This window comes from Triticum aestivum, chromosome 1B, assembly GCF_018294505.1.
Source record: "Triticum aestivum cultivar Chinese Spring chromosome 1B, IWGSC CS RefSeq v2.1, whole genome shotgun sequence".
In the NCBI taxonomy this organism is placed as follows: Eukaryota; Viridiplantae; Streptophyta; class Magnoliopsida; order Poales; family Poaceae; genus Triticum; species Triticum aestivum.
In genome coordinates this window covers 71131360-71140578 of record NC_057795.1, presented here as the reverse complement: position 1 = coordinate 71140578, position 9219 = coordinate 71131360, and the positions used below count along the sequence as shown (strand labels likewise).

At 44.0% G+C, this 9219-nt stretch overlaps 1 long non-coding RNA gene across 1 annotated transcript; it reads left to right on the top strand.

The window, feature by feature from the left end:
- Nucleotides 1-6501: 6501 nt before the first annotated feature.
- On the top strand, nucleotides 6502-8878 carry LOC123107787 (uncharacterized). The gene is made up of 5 exons (XR_006451754.1): nucleotides 6502-6734; nucleotides 6851-7094; nucleotides 7351-7547; nucleotides 7686-8275; nucleotides 8353-8878. It is a non-coding gene; the product is annotated as an uncharacterized lncRNA (long non-coding RNA).
- Nucleotides 8879-9219: the final 341 nt, after the last annotated feature.

Here is a 9219-nt window from a genome sequence, read left to right as displayed (position 1 = left end):
CTCCCCGAAATTTTCCTCGCCCTTGCTTCTACCATGATATTTTCCGTCATGGATGGCCAAAGAATGTCATGCAGGTGCGTCTTTGGCCCGCCCAAGACGAAAAGTCCATTTTTTGTCATGATTTTTTGTCATAGAAGTTGGAGCCCACCACATCTATGATGATACCGGATTTTGTCATAATTATCGTCTTAAAGTGTCATAAGCATGACAGAAAAAATCGTTCAGCCCAAAATGTCACGGATGTGTCTTTTTTTTGTAGTGTATACCCATACCTACTCAAATCATCTGTGATGGTTCGAAAATAACGATACCCGCTGCGTGCTTCAACACTCATCGGACCGCATACTTCTATATGTATTATTTCCAATAAGTCATTAGCTCGCTCCATTGTTTCGGAGAATGGAGTTTTAGTCATCTTGCCCATGAGGCATGGTTCGCAAGTATCAAATGATTCATAATCAAGTGATTCCAAAAATCCATCCGCATGGAGTTTCTTCATGTGCTTTACCAATATGACCTAAACTAAAGTGCCACAAATATGTTGCACTATCATTATCAACTTTGCATCTTTTGGCATCAATATTATGAATATGTGTATCACTACAATCGAGATTCAACAAGAACAGACCATTCTTCAAGGGTGCATGACTATAAAAGATATTATTCATAAAAATAGAACAACCATTATTATCTGACTTGAACGAATAACCGTCTTGCAATAAACAAGATCCAGATATAATGTTCATGCTCAACACTGGCACCAAATAACAATTATTGAGGTCTAAAACTAATCATGAAGGTAGATGTAGAGGTAGCGTGCCGACGACGATCACATCGACCTTGGAACCATTCCTGGCGCGCATCGTCACCTCGTCCTTAGCCAATTTTTGTTTATTCCGCAGCTCCTGTTTAGAGTTACAAATATGAGCAACCGAATTAGTATCAAATACCTAGGCGCTACGATGAGCATTAGTAAGGAACACATCAATAACATGTATATCAAATATACCTTTGTTCACTTTGCCATCCTTCTTATCCGCCAAATACTTGGGGAAGTTTTGCTTCTAGTGACCATTTCCCTTGCAGTAGAAGCACTCAATTTTAGGCTTAAGTCCAGCTATTAGGCTTCTTCACGGGAGCGGCAACTTGCTTGTTGTTCTTCTTGAAGTTCCCTTTCTTTCCCTTGCCCTTTTCTTGAAACTAGTGGTCTTGTTAACCATCAACACTTGATGCCCCTTCTTGATTTCTACCTCCGCGGGCTTAAGCATTGAGAAGAGCTCAGGAATCTTTATATTCATCCCTTGCATATTACAGTTCATCATGAAGCCTTTTTAGCTTGGTGGCAGTGATTGAACAACTCTGTCAATAATACTATCAACTGGAAGATCAACTCCCAGCTGAGTCAAGTGGTTATGATAGCCAGACATTTTGAGTATGTGTTCACTGACAGAACTGGTCTCCTCCATCTTGCAGCTATAGATCTTGTTGGAAACTTCATATCTCTCAACCCAGGCATTTTCTTGAAATATTAACATCCACTCTTGGAATATCTCATATGCTTCATGACGTTCAAAATGTCTTTGAAGTCCTGGTTCTAATCCGTAAAGCATGGCACACTAAACTATTGAGTAGTCATCAGATCGAGCCTGCCAGACGTCCATAACATCTGCATCAGCTCTTGCAGCAGTTCTGTCACCTTTCAATGCATCAAGGACATAATTCTTCTGTGCAGCAATGAGAATAATCCTCAAGTTACAGACCCAGTCTGTGTAGTTGCTACCATCATCTTTCAACTTAGTTTTCTCTAAGAACACATTAAAATTTAGGGGAACGGTTGCACGGGTCATTGATCTACAACATGGATATGCAAAACTATTAAGACTAAGTTCATGATAAATTAACTTCATTTAATCAAATTACTAATGAACTCCCACTTAAATAAACATCCCTCAAGTTATCTAAGTGATACATGATCCAAATCAACTAACCCATGTCCGATCATCACGTGAGATGGGGTAGTCATCAATGGTGAACATCTCTATGTTGATCATATCAATTATATGACTCACATTCGAACTTCTGCTCTCTAGTGTTCTGAGACCATGTGTGTACATACTAGGCTCGTCAAGTTTAACCCAAGTATTCTGCATGTGCAAAACTGTCTTACACCCATTGTATGTGAATGTAGAGTCTATCACACCTGATCATCACGAGGTGCTTCAAAACGACGAACTTTAGCAATGGTGCATACTCGGGGAGAACACTTTTATCTTGAAATTTAGTGAAGGGGTCATCTTATAATGCTACTGCTGTTCTAAGCAAAATAAGATGCATAAAGGATAAACATCACATGCAATCAAAATATGTGACATGATATGACCATCATCATCTTTTGCTTTTGATCTCCATCTCTAAAGCATCATCATGATCTCCATCATCACTGGCTCGACACCTTGATCTCCATCATTGCGTCAGTGTCGTCTCGCCAACTATTGCTTCTACTACTATTGCTAACGCATAGTGATAAAGTTAAGCAATTACATGGCCCTTGAATTTCATACAATAATTAAGAGACAACCCTAAGGCTCATGTCGGTTGTCGATATTACAAAACATGATCATCTCATACAATAACGTATATCACATCACGTCTTGACCATATCACATCACAACATGCCCTGCAAAAATAAGTTAGACGTCCTCTACTTTGTCGTTGCAAGTTTTACGTGGATGCTACGGACTTCTAGCAAGAACCGTTCTTACCTACGGGAAAAACCACAACGGTGACTTATCAAGTTTGTTGTTTTAACCTTCTTCAAGGATCGGCCGTAGTCAAATTCGATTCAACTAAAGTAGGAGAAACAGACACCCGCCAGCCACCTTTATGCAAAACAAGTTGCATGTCAGTCGGTGGAATCGGTCTCATGTGCATGGACATGTAAGGTTGGCCTGGGCCGCTTCATCCCGCAATACCGCTGAATCAAAATAAGACGTTGGTGGTAAGCAATATGACTATCACTGCCCACAACTCTTTTTGTTCAACTCATGCACATCATCTACGCATAGACCTGGCTCTAATGCCACTGTTGGGAAACGTTGCATGGAAAACAAAACAATTTCTACGCACACGCAAGATCTATCCATGGAGATGCATAACAATGAGGGGAGAGTGTGTCTGTGTACCCTCATAGACCGTAAGCGTAAGCTTTTAGTAACGTGGCCGATATAGTCGAACTTCTTCGCGATCCAACCGATCAAGTACCGAACGTACGGCACCTCCGCGTTCAGCACACGTTCAACTCGGTGACGGCCTTGCCTTCCTGATCCAGCAAGACAGGCGAAGTAGTGGATGAGCTCCGACAACACGGCGGCATGGTGACGATGATGGTGATGCTATCTCCGCAGGGCTTCGCCTAAGCACAACGAAAATATGACCGAGGGACGAAACTGTGGAGAGCGGCGCCGCACACGGCAAAGAGATTGTCATGGTTATGTGTGGCACCCCCTCCCACATATATATAGGTGGGGGAGAGGGGAACAGCCAGGAGGCACCCCAAGTAGGGCCGAATCCTACTTAAGCTCCTGCCCTGGCCGCGTCACCCCTTACCCTATATGCCGGAGAGGGAAGGAAGGGGGAGGCCGTATCCCCCTCCTTTCCTTTCTCCCACAGGCTGGCGGCCATAGGGGGTGCGCTAGCCCCTTGTTGGCTGGTGTCCTCCTCTCTAATGGCCCAATAGGCCCATCACCCTCCCAGGGGTGTCCGGTATCCCCTTCGATAATCCGATGACCACCCGGTGCACTCCGATACTCTTCTGGTGTCCGAATATCATCATCCTATATATCAATCTTTACCTCCGGCTCATTCCAGAGCTCCTCGTCATGTCTGTGATCTCATCCGGGACTCCGAACAACATTCGGTCACCAACTCATATAACTCATATAACACTATATCGTCAACGAACGTTAAGCGTGCGAACCCTACGGGTTCGAGAACTATGTAGACATGACCGAGACACCTCTCCGGTCAATAACCAATAGCTGAACCTGGATGCCCATATTGTTTCCTACATATTCTACGAATATCTTTATCGGTCGAACCGTTATGACAACATACGCAATCTCTTTGTCTGTCGGTATGTTACTTCCCCGAGATTCGATCGTCAGTATCTTCATACCTAGTTCAATCTCGTTATCGGCAAGTCTCTTTACTCGTTTCATAATACATCATCTCGTAACTAACTCCTTAGTCATTTTCCTTGCAAGCTTATTATGATGTGTATTACCGAGAGGGCCCAGAGATACCTCTCCGATACTCGGAGTGACAAATCCCAATCTCGATCCATGCCAACTAAACAAACACCTTTGGAGATACCTGTAAAGCATCTTTATGACCACCCAGTTACATTGTGACGTTTGATAGCACACAAGGTATTCCTCCGGTATCCGGGAGTTGCATGATCTCATGGTCGAAAGAACATGTATTTGTTAATCAAGAAAGCGGTAGCAATAAACTGAACGATCATATGCTAAGCTTAAGGATGGGTCTTGTCCATCACATCATTCTCCTAGTGATGTGATCCCGTTATCAAATGACAACACATGTCTATGGTTAGGAAACCTTAACCATCTTTGATTAATGAGCTAGTCTAGTAGAGGCTTACTAGGGACATGGTATTTGTTTATGTATTCACACATGTATTTAAGTTTCTGATCAATACAATTCTAGCATGAATAATAAACATTTATCATGAATAAGGAAATATAAAATAATAACTTTATTATTGCCTCTAGGGCATATTTTCTTCACTATATCTAGCATGCATATAAAAAGTTTTAAGTAAAACTGAGTATTGCAATAAGTTTGAGGACATGAATTACATCATATATTGTCAAGGAATTGTGAAACATAGTTATCAACCGCCTCGTATACTAGTCAAAGGATGCATGTCGTCACAACCATATCAGTTAGGAACCACTAGAACAATCATCATACAATATATAGATTCACAAACAAGTCATATTGGTGATATTGTTCAAGAGCAGTACAAATAACTAATGAATACATAAGGAAAATCATCATCAATTGCTTGACTCTAGGGCATATCTCCAACATAAGGTCTCCTTGACTCCCCATTTACCTTACTGCAATACCTCGACAAAATCCACCAGTTCACCCATGGATTCCTTGTTGTTGCGCCTAGGATCTAGAACAACCTCACATACCAACACTAGTCTTTTGTGTGCACTTTGTTCTCACTCGTGCGCAGCCGGGATCAGCTTCTCATTCGGTCACCCATCCTCATAGTGCTCCAAGCCAAGCACACTTAACTTTGAGGTTCCATTGGATGGGCTCCAGGAAAAAAGTGCTCGTTGTTTATATGAGTAGTCTGTCATTCTATTAAGCCAAGATGCCACACTCATCACGGGCGGTCGCACCAGCAGCATAGAGGATGGCGGGAGATCATCTGGTCACTGTTTTCCAAGGCCTATTCCAGTGGAGTGGAAGGCGTTGCTTTTTTATGCCTTGGTCCTCTAACTTCTTCAAAGAAGAATGTTCGATCAGTTTCAGCATCGTCAGGGAACTTATAAGTCCCCCTGAATCTGCTCGGCGGAATCTAGGGTTGTCGTCAACATTATTCGTCGCCTTCTTCTCCATGATGGCAGTCTGTTTTCCAGATCATTGTCATTGGTGTATTATGGCTTCAAATTTCACAGGGTTTAACTTTGTCATGCTCGGATTGGCCCATTACTATTTCAGCCCATACGGCCCGTCGTTCCTACACTTTGCCATCATGTTAGACACCTCTTTCGTTGCCACTACCGACCCCACATGACAAAAATGCATTATGTTTGTGCTACCTTTTTTTACCAATGTTTTAACTCGCTCATGGTATATATTATCCACTTTCTACCCACCACATCTGTGTCATATGACTGTTTATGGGTTTCTAAAGGAGCTTGCAAAAGTAAAACCATGTGAAAGAGGATCATGCACAACATTTATTACATTTTCGTAGACTGGGGATGAGCATGTCAAATCAATCCGAGCAAGGACGGAACCAGTCCCATACAATGTAAATAAAGAATAACTTCAAATGAGGTCCACCTTTTGTAACTTTGTCATGATATCTTATGGATGCGCTTCAATATTTATTTCTCTAAAATCTAGTGATGACACCTCATCATGTATATTTTTTTAGATATTTCATGTTTGGCTCTCGTTGGGGACCACTTCTCGCTACATGGTAATGATATCTTCTGCACGCACATTCATATATCTATATCTTTTGATTTTATATAGCGTCCCTATGATTCTCCCTGGGTACCACCTCTTGGTACCTGCCCACTAAATCTTTTGGGCGGCAATTCGGTGCCCGAGCTTAAATGCTCCCAAAATCATCAGCGTCCATTCTTCGCTTGGGATCCGAACAATTCCGTCTGATGCGGAGAAAATCAGGAAAAGGGACGTACAGCGGCCATATTGTATGGAACAGTAGCGGGTTTGTGGGCCCAAAACGTATGGTTTACGTTCCGCCGCACGAGGCCGTCTGGTCTATGGATCAGAATGTTGCCTTTCGTGATGAGCCAGGGACAGAACGTTACCGTGACCAGAGTTCACCCCCCTCCTGCCTCTCCCCAGATCCGATTGCGTTAGGGCCTGCGGCGGCTGTCGAAGCCCGGCGAATTCGTGATAGAAGATGCTGGCCTTGAGCTCTTGCTGGATTTGGTCGATCGGTAAGTGGATCTTTCCTCCGTTCTAAGCAGATTGCTCATTTCTTGGGTAAGTGGACATACGGATTGAGAAAGCTGATTCAGAGGACTGGCCATGCGCCATTGCCGTGGGATTTCAGGTTACCCCACTGGAGGAGTTCGCCGACAGTTTTGAAAGCCCAGATCTGGCCCCTCTGGCATTGTTAATGCCAGACCAAACCAACCCTGCCATTCAGGCGGACTCGAATGCTGCTCTGGATGCAGGCAATAAGTTGGCGTCGGCGGGCCGGGGAGGCCGCACTGTGGAGAGCGGTGGCGTCGGGAGGCATCTCCGACTGTCCGCGCAGCCAAGGTCAACCCAAAGGCGCCTGGTTGGACAAAGATGTACGTCACCTAATTCCATTACCTGTGTAACTGTATGTGTTCGAAAACGAGTACATGTTCATGTGCTCAGTCATGCTTGATATGGTCTAGTTCTATTTTGTACGACTGCAACCTGCCGATATGATGAAGTTAGCTGAACCCTGATAGTACTTGTTACTGATCGCTATTTGTTTAATATGCTTAGCGGGCAAATATGTCAGCAATTGTGTTGCATCTGAAAACCGTCCAAAATAAATTGTTTGTTTACAAAATTCAGGTTACGCCTCCGTAATGCGCCACCTGACCGGACGCCATGTCCTTCTAGGATGAGTGCACTAGAGCAGTCAATTTGCAAATGTGCAGAAGAGACTACGAAAAGTGTAATTAGACTGGAACTCGTCTGAGTTTTGATTCACTGGGCGAGACGTGCGACCTCTACAACTTGTATCCGTGGGAGATCGGATTTGAAATTCGGTATGGCAAAACCAGACTGAACGCCGAGAGGACACAGTCAATGCAAGAAATCCTTTGCAGCTGCTCGGTGTATTCTGAATTCTGCTTAGTGGTTATGCCATTTGATTTATTTATTTTTTTGCTTGACTGTACATGCAGGGGAAGCCGGAGGCGGAGAATAGTAGATCTTGCAGATGCGAGTGCCCTGCATTGATAAGGCTCTTGCCGACAGCTGATAACAGTTGGTACATGACAGAGCACTGTGAGGGGCACAACCATTCCATGTCTCTAACGATGGGAGAGGGCGATATATATCGACGTCTATTATTAAAGATTTGCTAAAGCAATTAAGGGAAAACAATGTCAACCTCTGAAAGGTGCACAACATCATAGACAACTTCGTCGGCCGATGATGACGCGAGGAAGACTCTGGAGGTCTTCGCAGCATTGTCGCCGGGGACCTTTACTTCACATACTGAGTTTTGGCAGACAGTGATAGCAGGGTGAAGAACTTTGTTTGATGTGGACTAATGGAAGAGCAGAATGCAGTACCGGTTCTTCGGGGATGTGATAATCTTCGAAACAACATATAGGACCAACCTCTATGACATGACGTTTGGGCTATTGGTGAACAATCATTTTTAAAGCATTATCCTGGCTGGGGTACTGATATGCTACTTTATAAATACAATTTGAGGACGATGGGGAACACAGAAGGCGGTGACACCCGAGCAAGTATAGAGGTTCAGGTATGGCCGGAATCATAAGTTGTTTCCTTCTACTAGATTCCTCTGTAAATACCTGCTTGACGGTCACATCTCTGCAGTTCCCGAACACGTCGAGCTTGGGGTCGACAGCGAGCACTTGGAGCACGAACTTGACGCCGGAGCAAGGAGGCCATGGCGTCGACGAGGTGAGCGGAAATATTGGTTCTGTTGTGCTGTCTGTTGGTCTCCCGAACTGGGAGAGGTGATACAGCCGGAACTCTCTTCAGAGAAGATTTTGAAGCTAACTGGATGATAGGGCCAGAGATGATACCCTTGAAGGATTCAGCAAGCATGACCCAGCTGCCGTCGGGTTGGCCAGCTAAGATGGTGTAAGACTCTGATGTGGACAACGGGTCACGCGTGATGTATGTGGCCGGAGAGGTTGATTCCGGTGGAGTAGAGGGAGTTGAGCAAAGTACTGTGTTTACTCTGCTCCCGTTGTGCAAGATGGGCACACCATCTTCAACAGTTTGTTGTAGTGTGTGTGCGGTGTGCTTGAGGTCGCAGACAAAAAGAAAACTCGTCGAGTGTGATTACGTCATGATTTATATGAAGGGAAACTCTAGTTTGTGCTTGTAAAACCCAGTGGCTGAGTACGCGCACAGTTGCATCTCGTTGACTGTAAAGTTTTTAAATCTAACCAAAATTGTTTTTTTACAAGATTGTGCTCATTAGCAATTAATTAATGTTGGGGCACTCGATTAACTATGCGTGAGTAGTGGTTAGATAGTTGGCAGAGGTCCAGTAGAGGTCATTTGGTTTTCAGTTTAAATTTTTTGCTTTGCCTCGGACTAAAAAAGGTTGTTGCATTTGGAATGGAGACGGCTCATACTCGCACAGGAAAAAGACTGAGCCGTGACCGCAATTTCTGTTCCGCCTCTTTGTCAATAGCTGTCGTTGCATTTAATGCACCCAGGAGCTGTATT